Source organism: Neofelis nebulosa, chromosome 10, assembly GCF_028018385.1.
Source record: "Neofelis nebulosa isolate mNeoNeb1 chromosome 10, mNeoNeb1.pri, whole genome shotgun sequence".
Taxonomy (NCBI): domain Eukaryota; kingdom Metazoa; phylum Chordata; class Mammalia; order Carnivora; family Felidae; genus Neofelis; species Neofelis nebulosa.
In genome coordinates this window covers 44,036,915-44,055,616 of record NC_080791.1, presented here as the reverse complement: position 1 = coordinate 44,055,616, position 18,702 = coordinate 44,036,915, and the positions used below count along the sequence as shown (strand labels likewise).

The window sequence follows — 18,702 nt, the reverse complement described above, 5'->3', positions numbered from 1 at the left end:
ATGAGACTCAGGAGAGACCCTTGGGTCAGAATTACCCAGATAAACGGCTCCCAGATTCCTGACCTAGTGAAACTGTAAGAAAATAAGTATTTTTTTGTTTTAAGTGTTGAAATCTAGGGTTATCTGTTACACAGCAATGTCTCTCAGCAACTGGTTTCCTATGAAGTGATCAGGATGCTGGGTAACTCTGAAAACTTTCTGTATTTTGACTGTTCTTTTTTTTAATCTTTATTTATTTTTGAGAGAGAAAGAGAGCACAAGCAGGAGAGGGACAGAGAGAGGGGGACAGAGGATCCAAAGCAGGCTCTGCGCTAATAGCAGTGACCCCGGCACAGGGCTCAAACCCATGAACCATGAGATCATGACCTGAGCCAAAGTTGGACGCTCAACCAACTGGGCCACCCAGCTGCCCCTATTTTGACTGTTTCTTGAGGAAGCAACTTACAGGACTTTCACTCTCCTGCTTTTCTTCTTCATTTTTTTACATCAATTGCCTCAAAAAATCACCATATTTGAAGAGTTACTTATGTCTGGAAATAATGCTACTAAACTTGACATAAAATACGGGTTCAAGAAATGCCTGTGACTTACCAAATTACAGTGTAAATGAATCAATCAGTATTTAAAAAGATACTTACGTCATCCTAGCCCCAAATAGCACGTTCACTCCTCAATGTGCAAGACCGTTCAAGATTTGAGAGATGGGATTTCACCAGTTAAAACGGATTTCATGAAATCGGTAATACGACTATTCAAATTCTAGAATGTGAAGGCTGTAAATTTAACACTTAAATGAAAATTTTCCTTTCAAATACTACTTGTGCAGGATGAGTTTGAACCTTTCTGTGTTTCGGTCTCATAAGACTAAGTAAAAACACTGACCGAGGGGCGCCTGGGTGGCGCAGTCGGTTGAGCGTCCGACTTCAGCCAGGTCACGATCTCGCGGTCCGTGAGTTCGAGCCCCGCGTCAGGCTCTGGGCTGATGGCTCGGAGCCTGGAGCCTGTTTCCGATTCTGTGTCTCCCTCTCTCTCTCTGCCCCTCCCCCGTTCATGCTCTGTCTCTCTCTGTCCCAAAAATAAATAAAAAACGTTGAAAAAAAAAATTTAAAAAAAAAACTTTAAAAAAAAAAAAAAAACACTGACCGGGCTATAACAGACTCCACAGACTCAGACAGTTCTAACACACTATCCATTTCCAGTGAAATGGACCTTTGAGATATGCAGTGAGAAATGACTGCAACAATATCTCAAACTTAGACCTCGTTAGTCCCCTAAGAGGTATATTTTGAAACTTCTATCTCCAAGGAATTAGCCAAATAAGGTTAAAAGCCTTTTCCCTAGTACTACCATCAAAGCAAAGCCACTCATTATGCAAACCACCCGCAAAAGTTAAACAAATCTCTGATATGTTAACACATTTATGACACTGAATACATTACCAGGGTAAGTCAGCATATTACCAGGGTATTGATGCGAGAACTGCCTTCTGGGCCACCCACCTTGACTTCCTGGTGTTTAACAAGGAACAGTGACAGAGAACAGCTGAACTGGGCTAAGAAGGAAATGGTGATGCTGGAAACGTCATGCTATTTTGGTTTTCTAAGTTGAAAGAGAATTTTTAGCTTGCCTCGTTTTCTAATTTTTTTATGAGATGATCATTCAGATTCTGCTTAAATACTTCAATGCTATTACATTAAAGGCATCTCATCCCATGTTTCATCCTTACCTCCTCAAAGATCCTAATATATCTGAATACGAGGGCTTCTCTGAAGATTTCCCATGATTGGGTGAAAAACACGAAAGATGACCCCACGTTATGTTCAAGACAGTAAAAGGACAGTACCTAGTACAAGCTTTTGCTATGTAGTCTGGAGGACTGTTCAGGAGAAGTCAGGATGGGAGGCTAGTTAAGGAATATAGTTCTGGCACAACTCCCAAGTATAAGCCTGCAAAAGATCGTATCAGAAAAGGCACAAGGGCACCTGGGTGGCTCCATCAGGTGAAAGTCTGACTTTGGCTTGGGTCGTGATCTCACAGTTCATGAGTTTGAGCTCCACATGGGGTTTACTGCTGTCAGCTCAGAGCCCACCTCAGAACCTCTGTCCTCTTTCTGCCCCTCCTCTGCTCATGCTTTCTTTCTCAAAAAATGAATAAACATTAAAAAAAAAGCACCAAAGACCTAGAGGATCTCACTCATTTTCATTTTAGCTCTAATAGGTTGACAAGGTCCAAGTCAAATGAGGTAAGGGAGTTAGTAACAGTGCTAAGGAGAAAGTTAAATACAGCTGGTCTTAACTCAGCAGCCTTTTGCTTTCACTTGCCTCCTCCCCAAAGACCTCCATATTACTTGGGGGCACATGGGCATAGATAATATTAGGAAAAGGGTAAAATCCCTGATAGGTGAAGACTGCCATTTCTTGCAGTAGGGGCAGATTACAAGGTCACCGATGATCTGTCTCTGAAGAACAATTTATTGAGTCAATGCTGTTGGACCCAAATGTATTACACATCAAATGAAATCTAGGAGTTGTCATAAAATTATTTCTGTGCTTTACAAAATGCAGAGTCATAACCACTGCCTATAGTATGTATTCATTCTTTTGTTCCAATGATAAATGCATTCTTGTTTTGTAAACTTCACAGTATTAGGTTACCTTTGTGCCGCTGAGGTTTTGAAATTATATACGAGGTTCACCAGGAATTCAAAAAGAATATCTTTTGATTTTACGATACAGAAAGGATTGCTGTACAAGACTGACATTTTAGTGATTTATTGCTTTCCCCCATAACCTTAAACTGCCAAACACTATACATAATTCTATACATACTTCTGATGTGTGTATACATGTGTGTATGCGTGTGTATAATATAATGTATATAAATGTACATGAATTTCCAAGAGGAAAAGTAACATACAGAAGGGCCATTAATTCTCCTTTAAGTCAAATATCTCTGGTTCCTTTAACCTTATGTGGCTTAGACTTGAAACCTATCTACTCACTCTGCTCTGAGATATTTACCAGTTTATTTGGCCATTCTTATATGAGAGCCCCTGAATCCAAAATGCAATACAATTCTACTAGGGAGGGCTGCTCAGTTTAAGAATCATCATCTGGGGCGCCTGGGTGGCGCAGTCGGTTAAGCGTCCGACTTCAGCCAGGTCACGATCTCGCGGTCCGTGAGTTCGAGCCCCGCGTCAGGCTCTGGGCTGATGGCTCGGAGCCTGGAGCCTGTTTCCGATTCTGTGCCTCCCTCTCTCTCTGCCTTTCCCCCGTTCATGCTCTGTCTCTCTTTGTCCCAAAAATAAATTAAAAAAAAAAAAAAAAAAAAAAAAAGAATCATCATCTTCAGGGGCGCCTAGGTGGCTCAGTTGGTTAAGCGGCTGACTTCAGCTCAGGTCGTGATCTCATGGTCCATGAGTTCGAGTCCCACGTCGGGCTCTGTGCTGACTGACAGCTTGGAGCCTGGAGCCCGCTTCTGTTTCTGTGTCTCCCTCTCTCTCTGCCCCTCCCCCATTCATGCTCTGTTTCTCTCTGACTTTCAAAAATGAATAAATGCTAAAAAAAAATTAAAAAAAAGAATTATCATCTTCAGCAGCAGCACTACCACCACCATTTATTGTCTCCCATGCCCCCAGCTCTATGGTAGACAGATCTTCACAGGATACATCTTTATCATTCCTAGAGCCTACAGTGGTTATCATGAAAACACCACCATACTATTACTAATTGAGACTTAATTTACAGTAAGTTAAAGTCTTTATGATTTTTATACATATTTTATTTTTTATATTTATTTATTTATTTTTGAGAGACAGAAAAAGAGGCCAAGCGAGGGAGGGGCAGAGGGAGAGGCAGACACAGGATCCAAAGCAGGTTCCAGGCTCTGAGCTGCCAACACAGAGCCTGATGTGGGACTCAAACCCATGAACCGCGAGATCATGACCTGAGCTGAAGTCAGACGTTTAACTGACTGAGCTACCCAGATGCCCTAGTCTTTATGATTTTTTTTAATGAGAGCTTTAGAAAACCACAGATACCTTATTCTATTCATATTCAAGCACAATATGTTTTAACCTAAAATAAATTTTTAACTTATCTGTATGAAATGTCATCTCATTAGAGACAACAAAATGTAACAGAAGGGTTTGAGCTTTTCTGTGAGATAGATCTGCCTTTGTACCCCTAGACTGCTAAGGCTGTGTAACTGAAGGTCAGTTCCTTGACCTCTCTGTGCCTCAAGTCCTTCATATGTAAAAGGACAATAATAATGTTAACCCTTCTAGGTTACTGTGATGGTTACAGATAATATATAAGAAGTATCTGACATATAATAGGGACTCAGCAAACGATATATTATCCTTTCATTGTTATTGTTATCATTATGTTTAATATTTTTAAGTGAGATCTCAGAGATATGAATCTTTCCAAATTTCAGCAATATTTTATCTCTGTATCCAAATCAATAATACAAATGTCCAGAAGAACATGGCTGAGATTAGAGGGCGTGGTATACAACTAGGTAACGACTTCTAGGTTGTTGTCAATTATTTCATCCAAAATAATAGCTCCCATGTTTTGATTCTTAGTAAAATCCAGGACAGATGTATTACAACTATTCAATAGGCTATGACAATTTTACAGACAAACTGAGTACAGTAGGAAATACAATTAAGATTCTGAATACAGAACCCAAATTCTTAACCCCTGGAGAATCTGCATGTTTCTTAACGTTATCAAGTTATCAGTCCACTTGTGGCTTCCACATCAGTTTGCCATCTTAGATGTTAGGATACCATATTTTGTTAAATGCTTTGCCTACAAAGTCTTACAACTTTGTATTTCTAAACTTTCTGTTTTTTTTTAAAAAAAGACATAAAGTTTCCTTAAACTTTATTGTTTTATTACTGCTTCCATTTCAGAGTTCTCCAAAATACCTTGAAGAATAAGCTCTAAACTCTTGTTGAAATGTACTTCAGTCTTAGGAGTCTTGTGAATCTATTTCCCCTCCGTTCTTAAACTCTATGTTTTATAGGACTTTCCTAGCCTGATTCTTATTTTCCAAAGATGTTGTTTCTTTATCTAATAAGTGGAGATAATAATATCTAATAAATGGGGTTGTTGTAAGGAATACATTTAAAAATCCAAATGCTGAACACATGGCTTGGCATAAAACTAATCAATAATAGCTATTATTATGTAAATTTCACTCACAATAGATTTGTGAGGAAGTTGATGATGCTGTTTTTCAACACTGTGTTCTCCATTATTAGCAGCACTCTATTATACACAGAAGAAACGCTCAATAATTGTTTGCTGAATTAAGCATCCAGAGTAAGTTTTTATATTACAGTGGTGCAATTTAGCAGTAAATTCAAACACATAAAACATTTTATTTTTCCGAAATAAAAATGGAAGTTCTTTTAGATTGCTTGTAAAGACTTAGTCCCACTAAACTCGCCCTATAAACATAATAAAAATACTTAGATATGCTGATTTTTCCTCTAGGTTTAGCATATTTTCCCTAATAATCCTGCTCAAGAGGACAGTAAATGAATAATTTCTTCTCTAGTAAACTAGTCAATATTGGGGCAAAAACTCTCAGTTTGTTCTAATTTTCTTACAGATTGAATGAAATAGTATTTTTGGTGTCCACAGAATAAGAGTCCAGCAAAACTGCATTTTCAAATAATAGATTAATTGGAAAATGTTAAAAAGACCCTTTGTCTATGAAGATACATTTTAAATGATCGGAGACTCATCCCAAATGGTTTCAACATATGACACCTTTAAATGATAATTATTGATAGCTGAAGTCTTTAAAAAACAGGCTCAATTTTTAAAACTTCTGAGCTCTATGCTCAGAATGCACAAGTTTAAATTTCAAGGGCACTATCTACTTGCTATCAAATATGAAGGTTGTGAATATCTGAAGTGCTGTCATGTGCAAGAGGTTGAGACTTGGTCTGAGTGAGAGACCGCTGCAGGTGAGAAGCGACAAGATTAAGATTTTATTTTGAGCTGCCACACTTTGTCACCTTCAGAGTTTAAGGAAGGGTAACTTGCTGTAAAAGAAAATTTTGTGTATGGAGATGGAATTAGTAAGATTCCCTCAAAACTCTGAGGCTCTGTATTCACATTTGAAGGAGGTGTTGTTTGACTTCAAAATGCACTGGTAAAGATGGGTAGAGAGAAGAATTACCTTCTCGTGACCAGCAACATAACTCCATCACCAAGGCATCCGATCTCATAGAAATCTTGCACAGAACTTTTCATGTCCCCTAGCATTTTTTTTTTAATTTTAAATTTTTTTTTTAAAGTTTATTCATTTTGACAGAGAGAGAGAGAGACAGAGCACAGAACCCGAAGCAGGCTCCAGGCTCTGAGCTGTCTTCACAGAGCCCGACACGGGGCTCGAATTCACAGACCTTGAGATCATGACCTGAGCCAAAGTCGGATGCTCAACCGACTGAGCCACCCAGGTGCCACTACCCTAGCATTTATTATTTCTATGTATAAATCCTTACGCATATCATCTGCTCAATTTGACACTGTACAGAAAAGTCTGCACATTTTTGTTTATAGCAGTTAAGTTTCTCTTTCACTTAAATCAATCTTCCTCAGCTTAACCTGCTCTGAGAGGTTGCTGTTGGAGAGAAGGGAGAGAGCAGCTGGTGCTCTCTGGGTGCCTTGTATGGTCAGTTACTGTACAAAGTGCTCAGAACTGTTATGTCATGTTATCCTCACATTCTCCACTAGGTACATATTACCTTCACTTTACTGATGAGGACACTGAGGCTCAGAGAGGGTAAGCAACTTGTCAGAAGACACCAACCCAGCGAGTGGACGAGCCGCGATTCTATGCATGATTCCTAGCTTCGGTGTATACACCTTTAAGTCTGCACAGACTTCCCGTGTCGGACAAGACAGAACCACCACAGGATGTCTCAGAGCCCTTCATTAAATTCCCACTTTCTCTAAAAGTGTCCTGGTTCTAATAAAAATGCATTTAACAAAGACCCAGGATTCATTTTCTTTTTCAGCATTGTAGAGGTTCATCCCTGATGCTGCTAGTAACTCTTAAATAATCTGACCCTGATGAACAGTGGCAAGAGCCATAGGCAGGTGAAAGGAGAATATAGGGCCCTGGGGTTCTGTAGTGAATGCTTAGCTGATTCTGAGAGCAGCCAGTCTGTTCAAGCAACACAAGCCTCTCGAATCACAGAGGGTCGAACTGGTCTTGCCATAATGCTCTCAAAATTGAAGGGATATTCTATCAGGTGACCAGCTGGCCATTAAAATTACTTCCCATTGTTCATCATGTGATTTATTTAAAAAAAATAATCTGAAATAGTTCAAAGAATGTAGTGTCATTGGAATAACATCGCTTCTCGGCCTTTTGGCTAAGATCAAGTGCAGTGTCATTGGAATAACAGAACTTTTTCCAGCCTATCTTTTTATTTATGTAAACAGTATTTCATAACTCTTGCATTTATAAAATTGAAATGCAGGGAAAAAAAGGGATATATAAATCTTTTGCTAACATCTCAATTTTAACATTAAATAATATTTAGCCATAGGTTTATAAATAATAGAAAAACAGAGCTTCATCCAGCTTATAAAAAGCTGGCATTTCTAATAAATTATTTTACATATGCAACAATTATATTTCATAATCTATAGTATTTTATCTTTTGATAAATTTAATGCTAAAATATTTATGAGAATATCTTAATCCAAAATAATTTTTAATTTTTTTAAATTTTTTTTAATGTTTTATTTATTTTTGAGACAGAGAGAGACAGAGCATCAGCAGGGGAGGAGCAGAGAGAGAGGGAGACATAGAATCCGAAGCAGCTCCAGGCTCTGAGCTGTCAGCACAGAGCTGAATGTGGGGTTCGAACTCACGGACCGTGGGATCATGACCTGAGCCCAAGTCGGACGCTTAACTGACTGAGCCACCCAGGCGCCCCCAAAATAATTTTTAATCACAGGAGAAATATGTATATATGTGTGTGTGTGTGTATGTGTACACACATATATACATGCACAATTTATCTGCATTTTTCTTTGTTTTAGAAACATTAAATAGATTAAAAACAACATATAGGATAAAGTTTTTTGAAGGGAGTAGAATGAAAATACACATTCAAGAGTAACTGGAAATGATGTTAATTTTGTGATTTTTAATGAAAATTGGATTTGTATTTTTTTAAATTTTGTTTTTTAGTGTTTATTTTTTGAAAGAGAGACAGAGACAGAGACAGAGACAGAGTATTAGCAAGAGAGGGGCAGAGAGAGAGGGAGACACAGAATCCAAAGCAAGATCCAAGCTTGGAACTGTCAGCACAGAGTCTGACACGGGGCTCCAACTCACAAACTATGAGATCATGACCTGAGCCGAAGTCAGACACTTAACTAAGCCACCCAGGCTCTGCTGCATTTGTATTTGTAACATTTTTTTAAGCTTATTTATTTTGAGAGAGAGAGAGCAAGCAGGGGAGCAGCAGACAGAAAGGGAGAGAGAGAATTCTAAGCAGGCTCCACACCCAGCATGGAGCCCAATTTGGGGCTCAATCCCATGACAGTGAGATAATGACCTGAGCCAAATCAAGAGAGGGACATTTAAGCAACCAAGCCACTCAGGTGCCCCACGTCTGTATTTTTATTTTATTTATGTATTTATTTTACAACATTCTTTTTTTTTAATGTTTATGTATATTTGAGAGAGAGAGAGAGCATGAGCAGGAGAGGGTCAGAGAGAAAGGGAGACACAGAACCTGAAGCAGGCTCCAGGCTCTGAGCTGTCAGCACAGAGCCTGATATGGGGCTCAAACCCAGGAACCATGAGATTATGGCCTGAGCTGAAGTTGGATTCTTAAACTGACTAAACCACCCAGCCCCTCTCCCACATTTGTATTTTTAAATGGCTTATCCTGAGTATCAAATCACCACAGTTTTTAGATTTCACTGGTTACATTCAAATCAATGATGTTATGGTTTATTTTAAAATGTACATACAATGAACAGAAATCATGTCCTTTGTAACGTTCAAAGTTATAACTAAACATTTTAGATACCAACATAAAAATGTACAAGTGTGTACACATGTACCTTTTCTGTGTACATGTGATTTTGTGTGTGTGTGTGTGTGTGTGTGTGTGTGGCTGAGCACATTCTTTTTGAATATATGTGAGCAAAAGAGTTTAAAAACAGAAAGACTAGATGAGTGCAGTTGATTTTTAAGTAGTTTTAAGTATTTACATTTAAATAATTCTGGGGCAATTTGGAAGAGAAAAGATTCATGAGCTAATAGGGGAAGGGTCCTGAGGCTACAGACTGAATGCACTTTATTTGTTGTTCTGTCCCTTGAATATCAAGGCCTAGAACAGAGTTGGTACTCATTAAATGTGTGTTGAATGAATAAATAATTTACAGTAGAGAAGTCTATGTTAATCCACATTGTTTTAGCTTCAGCTGAAGGGCAGAACTCTCCTATATGTATCCCTGCTGATTTTCTTTTCCCAAGTAAGTCAAAACTTAAGCTAACCTTCACAATGATGATAGACCCTGGTTTTTCACTTTTTCTTTTGCAAGGCATTCACATTTACATTTTTTTTAAAAATTGTTTAACATTTATTTATTTTTGAGAGACAGAGACAGATGATGAGTTGGGGAGGGGCAGAGAGAGAGGAGACACAGAATCTGAAGCAGGCGGCAGGCTCTGAGCAAGGTGTCAGCACAGAGCCTGATCCGGGGCTAGAACCCACAAACTGTAAGATCATGACCTGATCGGAAGTAGGATGCTCAACCGACTGAGCCACCCAGGGGCCCCTCACATTTACATTTTTAAGCACATTATTATGCTATGATACTAACAGACTAACAGTCTTTGCAATGCGGGCATAGTAACTTTTAGATTAATTCATTATAATTTTTTCTTCCAGCAATTCTCTTCCTACTTTAAATTCACACACAAGTAAAACTCTATTCCCCCTTAGTTGTTTTCCCAATTTATCTTAATTAGCACCTAAAGCTTCTATGTGTACGGTGACTATATGTATATTATACAACTAATTAGCAATATTCTCTTAACCATAAGAGTTACATCCCTAAATTTAAACAAATAAGTGAAAAAAGTAAAACCTGGCTAAATGAAGTTCACTTTACACTTGTAAGAAAAATATTTTTAATCTAAACGGTGTCGATTCTATGTAATACTCAGTTTACTACGTAAACTCCTGGTTTATTAAAAACACCAAGAGAAAGGAAGCCTATCATTTGAATTATAGTACTGGTGGGGAAACCTACAGAGAGGCTTGAGGTACTTTTATTTTCCAAGGCATAGCATCCCAAAGAAATACTTCATTTCATGTCTTCAAATTCTGAGAACACCTACCTGATAATATCAAGACAAGGAGATTTTATATTTATATGTAAGATGTTGTTAAACTGCCATTTTTAAAGTTTTATTCATTCTTGAATTGCATTATTTGTAACTTAAATCCTGGTATTGCATTTGATTCGATGCAATTTAATCATTCATTGGGTGCTTTTGACCCCTGGTGCATTAGCACAGAGTCATGAATGCCACCCTCCAGGAAGAAGGCCTGCTACCCCGCTCCACCCCTCACTCTCTCTCGCCATACTCTTCAAGACCTGGTTGCAGAGTCTTCATTTTCTCTGGACTCTTTTTCTGGCTATCCCCCTGCCCACAACTCCAGAAAGGTGGTGTGACCCACCTGATGCCACCACAGCTAGATAGGACTTATTCTGTTTGTTTATACCCTCACAGTCTGGCGAATTATAGGGACATAATACGGGAGTGGTTAAAACAATAGGCGAATGTTCAGAGTATAAACTAAGACCATTCTCTAAGGAAATTAAAATAATGAAAGCTATAGCTCATTTTAACAGGAGATCTCTGTGAATCTTGGTCACACCCTACACCTCACCGGTCCTTGGATTTTGATCCTGCAGAACCTACCGTTCTGGGGGTAGGGACAATCATTTAATAAACAAAACCTTCTGATATGAAGTAAATTCAAATCCTACCTTAATCAAATCCTAATCCTACTACAACCACCAACAGAGTGTTCCAGGTTTATATAATGCTTTACTTCAGCAGTTTTCACAGAATGGACATGGACCCCTCTTTGGGAGGCTACACAATGTCAAAATGACTTACATAGTATCACTAAGACATTGCCTATCTTTTTCTACTACATGGACACTTGCACCGATGATGCAAAAGCAATGGTTGGTGAAACTGCTGGGCCCTTAATATGAATTGACACCAGTACTAAACGGTAAATGTTGGAATTTTTTTCACCACGACACACTTTCAATGAAAATTTTTGAAAAATGGGTGGGGGGAGGCACCTGGGTGGTTCAGTTAAGCTTGCAACTTTGGCTCGGGTCCTGATCTCGCAGTTGGTGAGTTCAAGCCCTGCATCAGGCTCTCTACTGTCAGCACAGAGCCCACTTCAGATCCTCTGTTTCTTTCTCTCTCCCTCCCCCTACCACAGTGAGCATGTGCACACTCTCATTCTCTCTCCCTCTTAAAACTACAATAAACATTTTTTAAAAATTAAAAAGAGAATTCCAGTTTCACTTAGATCAACTCTTTTTTTAAATGCACATCTTATAGTGTTCTGCATGATAAAATAGCAGGTCCTCATGAAGCACTTTTGCTGCATACCAAAGTAGGCTGGTGTCTCTAGGAACAGCACTTGCGAGACTGAATTATAAGATGAACTAGCCAAGTGCAACTTTATTGGAAAGAAAGACTAACATACAAATGGTGGTGAGAGACTGGATATTTAGCTGATTTTTCTCCAAATTTAATGAAGTGACTCCATCATTTCAAATAAAACTAACCATAGTTTATGCCAATGATAAAACTTGAGACTAAAAGAAAAAAAAGAAAGAATTTTGGAAAACTTTATCCAGTACTATGAGTTTAACAGTATCTTAATACTTAAAGACTATTGATGAGATCAATGGTGATACTAACAAATGAGACCTGTTGAAAGAATATAATGAAATGTGTCTAAGTTTGGAAGATCTTCATAACTTAGTGAACCAATATTTTCCAAATGGCCAATAGACAGATTACAAAACCAGGAAAGGATAAAAAATTTATTCAAAGTAAAAAAATTGGCCAATCTATTTTATTGTAAACAAGTGAAATTTTTTCACTGATATGCTCATCAGATGCTATAATGCATCTAACCTTTTAGAAGACGCCACTTGTAGACTTTCATGGTGGAATTGATGAGGCATATCCATTTATCTAACTGCATGATGCTAGAATTTTGTCAAATACTTAAATCAAAACAACATATTGAAAAGACTGAATGCTGAATCAGCTATGAGAATTGAAATGTCTTGTGTTATTAAATCAGACATTTAAACAATTCGCAAAGATATTTACAAAAAAAAACCCACTCTTGGGGTGCCTGGGTGGCTCAGTCAGTTAAGAGGCCAACTCTTGGTTTCAGCTCAGGTCATGATCTCACAGTTTGTGGGTTTGAGCCCCAAATGGGGCCAGAGCCTGCTTGGGATTCTCTCTCTCCCTCTTTTTGCCCCTCCCCTGTTTGTGCTTTCTCACAAAATAAATAAACTTTAAAGAAAAAAAAAACACTCTTTTGAATAATTATTTTTGCTTTGGAAAAGAAAACTATTTTTCATAAAAATTGTTACTTAACATATAATTACTATATTATTGTCTTAAATTATAAATATTTTCCAATATTTCTTATTTTTTAAAATTTTTTCTAACATCTATTTATTTTTGAGAAACAGAGAGAGACAGAGCATGAGCAGGGGAAGTGCAGAGAGAGAGGGAGACACAGAACCCAAAGCAGGCTCCAGGCTCTGAGATGTTAGCACAGAGCCCAATGCAGGGCTCAAACTCACAAACTGTGAGATCATGATCTGAGCCCAAGTCAGATGCTTAACCAACTGAGCTACTCAGGTGCCCTCTTATTTTTAATGTGGAGAATATCAATATATATAAACCATATAAACAAAAGCTCTTTGGGGGCCTGATATTTTTTAAGAATGCAAAGAAACATGGAGATCATGGAGTGTGTGGGTGGCTCAGTCCGTTAAGCATGAGATTCTTGATTTCAGCTTAGGTCATGATCTCAGGGTTATGAGATGGAGCCCCATGCCAGGCTCTGCACTGACAGGGAAGAACCTGCTTGGGATTCTCTTTCTCTCCCTCTCTCTTTACCTCTCTCTATCTCTCAAAAAAAAATAAATATTTTTTTTAAATGTTTGAAAACTGCTTTCTTAATTTATCTTACTTTCTTTCAGTCTTGCAACATCTGAGTGAGGTATGTTTTTAGGAAACAAAGACCACAGAGTTTAAGTGAAATGATGAAAATCACAAGCAAGGAAATAAGAAAGCCAGAAACTGGACCTGGATTTATGTCCAGAACTCTTTCCATGATACCTCATTCTCACTTCCAGATTTATAGTTAGTAAAAATCATTTGCTTTCGTTTAGATCCGTAATATGGAATACAAAAAGAAAATTAAGATAGTTTTTGCTTTATGTATGTCTTTAAAAATCTATGGCTAAGTATAGTAAGGTTTAGTTAGCTACAATAATCATAACAGAGTGGTATTGGAGGAAGGATAGACAAAAAGATCAGTGGAACAGAAACCTCAGAAATGGATTCACACAAATATGCTCAACAAGTTTTGACAAAAGTGCAAAAACAACACAATGGAGGAAGGATGGCTTTTTCAAGAAATGATGTTAGAGGAAGTAGATATCCATAGGACTAGAAATGATGCTCTACCTAATATACAAAACAGATTCAATAGCATCATAAAACTATAAACCCTTTAGGAAAAAACAAAAACATAATAGAACATCTTTAGTATCTAGGGCTGGGCAAATACTTCTTAGTCTTAACAACAAAAGCATAATCCATAAAATGAAAACTGGTAGAAAAGACTGAATCAAAATTAAAAGCTTTTGCTTTGTGAAAGTCCATGTGAAGGAAATAAAAAGACAATCTACAGACTGGGAGAAAGTATTTGCAAACCATATCTGAAAGGACTTTCAAAACTCAGCATTAAAATAACAATAATAATAATAATAATAATTCTTCAATTAGAAAAGAGGCAAAAGATACAAAGAAATATTTCACTGAAACGTATGTGCAGATGAAGAGATGGTCAATACCATAAGCTAACAGGGGAATGCAATTTAAAACCATAATGAGGGGCGCCTGGGTGGCTCAGTCGGTTAAGCGTCTGACTTCGGCTCAGGTCACGATCTCACGGTATGTGAGTTCGAGCCCTGCGTCGGGCTCTGTGCTGACTGCTCAGAGCCTGGAGCCTGTTTCAGATTCTGTATCTCCCTCTCTCTCTGACCCTCCCCGTTCATGCTCTGTCTCTCTCTGTCTCAAAAATAAATAAACGTTAAAAAAAAAAATTAAAACCATAATGAGTTACCACTACATGACTATCAGGATATCTAAAATAAAAAACGACAATGCCAATAATTCATACATTGCTGGTGGAAATTTAAAATTATCTATATACTCTGGAAACAGTTTGTCAATTTATATAAAAATAAATATTCCACTACTATACAACCCAGCAACTCCACTAGGCCTTTATCCTAGAAAATGAAAACTCATGTTCACAGAAAAATGTGTACACAAATCTTCATAGCCATTTTTTTAAATATTTTAGTGTTTATTTATTTTGAAGGAGATAGAGTGCAAGCAGGGGAGGGACAGAGAGAGAGGGAGACATAGAATCCCAAGAAGACTTCAGTCTCTGAGCTGTCAGCACAGAGCCTGATGTGGGGCTTGAACTCACGAACAGCGAAATCATGACCTGAGCCAAAGTTAGACACTTAACCGACTGAGCCACCAGGCGCCCCAATAGTCATTTTAATCATAAGTATAAAACGATGTCCTCCAATGGTCGAATATTTAAATAAAGTGGTATATCTATACCATGGAATATTACTGGGCAACAAAAAGGAACAAACTACTGATATATGTAAGTTATATAAATCTCCAGGGTATTTTGCTGAATGAAAAAACAATCAATCTCCCAAGTCATATATATATATATATATACATGTATATATATATATACATATATATATATATATATATATATATGTATATATATATATTATTGTTTCTTTGAGTTTATCTATTTATTTTGAGAGGATATGCAGGAGGGGGAGAGAGAGCAAGAGAGAATGAGAGAGAGAGAGAGAGAGAGAGAGAGAGAGAGAGAGGGAGAGAGACTGAATTCCAAGCAGGCTCTGCACCATCAGCACAGAGCCTGACATGGGCTTGAACTCACACACCATGAAATCATGATCTGAGCTGAAACCGAGTTGGATGCTTAACTGACTGAGCCACCCTCGTGCCCCATATGGTTCCATTTACATGACATTATTGAAAGGATAAAATTATAGAAATGGACAACAGATTGGTAGTTGACAAGAGTCAAGGGAGAGAAAGGAAAGGAAAGTGGATGTGGTTATAAAAGGGCAATGTGAGGGATCCCGATAACTGAACTCTTGCTTCTTGACTATATCAATGCCAATATCCTGATAGCACCTGCACTATAGTTCTGCACAATATTACCATTAGCAGAAACTGGGTAAAAAAGGTACAGGGGTTTTGTTTGTATTTTTTTTAACTGCATGTGAATTTACATTTATGCCAAAATAGTTTAATTTTTAAAGTTAATGAGTAAGTAATACTCTTCAAAACTATGGCAAGGCCATGAAAAACAAGGAAATATTGAAAAACTATTAAAGACTGGAGGTAACAACACTACTAAACACAACATAATATCCTGAGTTGGATCCTGGAACAGAAAAAGAGCAATTAGTGGAAAAACTGGCGAGATCCATATAAAGACTCTAGTTAATGATATTAAGCCAAAGTTAATTTCTTACTCCTGACAAATGTACCAGGAATATGTGACATGTTAACGTTAGAGGAGGCTGAGTGAAGGGTATCTGAGAACCATCTGTTTTATCTTTGCAACTTCACTGCAAATCTAAAATTATTCCCAAATAAAGAGTTTAACAAAAATGTTTGGTTAAAAATTGTCCCCTACCCATTGCTTCCAGTCAAATATTAAGCATTTTATTTAGGCATACAAGGTACTCTGTCCTTTAGCTCCTGCCTCCCATCCAAACTTATCTCTGGCCCTTGGTTTGTTGTCCTTGGGCCTTTATCAGTATAGAATGCTGATGCAAGGTTCTCCAAATGTATTTCACTGAGTCAACACTTATTCCTTTATGAAGACTAGTCACAGGGGCGCCTGGGTGGCTCAGTCAGTTAAGCATCCGACTTCAGCTCAGGTCACAATCTCACGGTCCGTGAGTTCGAGCCCCGTGTAGGGCTCTGGGCTGATGGCTCAGAGCCTGGAGCCTGCTTCTGATTATGTGTCTCCCTCTCTCTCTCTGCCCCTCCCCTGTTCATGCTCTGTCTCTCTCTGTCTCAAAAATAAATAAACGTTAAAAAAAAAATTAAAAAAAAAAAAAAAAGACTAGTCACCGTGGGGCGCCTGGGTGGCTCAGTCGGTTAAGTGTCCAACTTCAGCTCGGGTCATGATCTCACGGTTTGTGTGTTCAAGCCCCATGTCAGGCTCTGTGCTGACAGCTCAGAGCCTGGAGCCTGCTTCAGATTCTGTGTTTCCTTCTCTCTCTGCTCCTCCTCCACTTGTGCTTTCTCTCTCTCAAAAATAAATAAATGTAAAAAAAAAAAATTAAAAGACTAGTCACTGTGCCACGAGTTTCTGGATTTGATTAGGATGAGGATTTGAATTTACTTCACATCACAAGGTTTTGTTTACTAAACCATTGTCTCAAGTGTGCATTTGATTCCATGGGATCAAAATCCAAGGACCAGAGAGGTAGGGTTTGACTAGATCCACAGAGCTCCCTGGTTTCAATGAGATCAGACTTAAGTTATCTTAATTATCTTAGGAAATGCTTTCCCAATAACTTGCCTCTTATGTTATACTCAGAATATTCACCTATCTTTTCACTCATTTTTGCAATTATTATCCGAATTAAATCATTTAAAGGACGTTCATTTTCTATAATTTGCCAGACTAGAGAGAGATACAGAAATGAACAAAATATGTCCTGTCTAGCTGTGGAGCACCTAACCTTTAAAAACTGTATGTATGATGGGGTGCCAGGGTGACTCAGGTGGTTGAGCATCTGACTTTGGCTCAGCTCACGATCTCACAGTTCATGAGTGCGAGCTCCACATCAGGTTCATTGCTGTCAGCGTTGAGCCCACTTTGGATCCTCTGTCCCCTTCTCTCTCTGCCCTCTTCCCCTCTGCTCTCTCAAAAATAAATAAAACAAAAACAAAAAAAACTAAAAACCCTGCATGTATGAGGGTAGTAAAAACAATTCCCAGAGAAATGATAACACTATAACCAAGATTTAATTTAAAAAAACATGGAGAGATTTGGGGGTAAGAGTAGAACAGGAGGCCTTCAAACAGAGAAAATAGGAAACAATTAGCACCCACGTGTGAATAGACATGAAACAGGAGAACCACTAAGAGATAGTTGGGCAGAACAAAGTCATATGTAAACATATGACTTAAAATAAGGCCAGGGAGGTATATAATGCAAAGTGCACAAGGGGTGTAGCAGCTACATGTTATGAAAGATGTTTAATGCATTAATGATGCAGTACATGGCCCCGGGCAAAGACAATGAGAAACCCTCCAGATCGGCTTGATTAATAACTATGATGTCTGCTGAGCTATTGAGATCCCCAGGGTGCAAATCCTTTGGCATTTTCTTTTTTTTTTTTTTTTTAATTTTTTAATGTTTATTTCTGAAACAGAGACAGAGCATGAGTGGGGGAGGGGCAGAGAGAGAGGGAGACCTAGAATCTTAAGCAGGCTCCAGGCTCCCAGCTGTCAGCACAGAGCCTGACGTGGGGCTCAAACTCACAAACTTTGAGATCATGACATGAGCTGAAGTCAGTCGCTCAACCGACTGAGCTACCCAGGAGCCCCTCCTTTGGCATTTTCTAAATGCAAGTTTTCATTTCATGATAACATGATTGACAAACAGTGTATAAGTTGTATCAAATATGGGAAGGGCATCCAGCAAGCCCCAGATCTGGAAATGTCAAATGATAAAACATATATATAAATGTACAATGAGTGAGTATAAGCTGGAGCCATGGGCATAGACTAGGGAGGAACCATATGATTGCTTTCTTCTGAATTCTTCATTCAGAGAGTTTTCAGTGATTGACATCTACCCTAGATATGATCTTTAAAACAAAAGACAGAAAAAAGCTAAAGCAATAAATTTTAAAGCCGTCATAGGAACAGAAAGACAATGATATTTAGTTGTTAATCAAAACAAATACATACTCATGTGAGACCTTATAGCTTCACATTTTTCAGGGAAGTTTTAATTATCTCTCAATTTTTAGCTAACAAACCCTGTGGGATAGTTTTATTACAAAATGGCCTATTTTCTAGGCACAAAATTTGATTACAACTATGCCTTTGTCTCTGAAGTTCATGAGAAATGCTATCTCTATACCTGGAATAAAATAATATCTTCAAAAACATGAAGAAAAATACTGATGAACTTCTAGAGGACTTCTGAAGGTCTGAAGGGAAGAAATGGTGGCATTTGGTTCATTTGGGCTTCATAAA

The 18,702-nt window shown here is 38.1% G+C and overlaps 1 protein-coding gene and 1 pseudogene across 4 annotated transcripts in view; one reads left to right on the top strand and one right to left on the bottom strand.

Annotated features, from left to right (window-relative positions):
• The window catches only part of GRM5 (glutamate metabotropic receptor 5), a 532,631-nt gene that overhangs the window by 437,972 nt on the left and 75,957 nt on the right, over nucleotides 1–18,702 (bottom strand). The gene's annotated exons all lie outside the window — the stretch shown is intronic.
• On the top strand, nucleotides 7,383–7,547 carry LOC131489001 (U2 spliceosomal RNA; annotated as a pseudogene).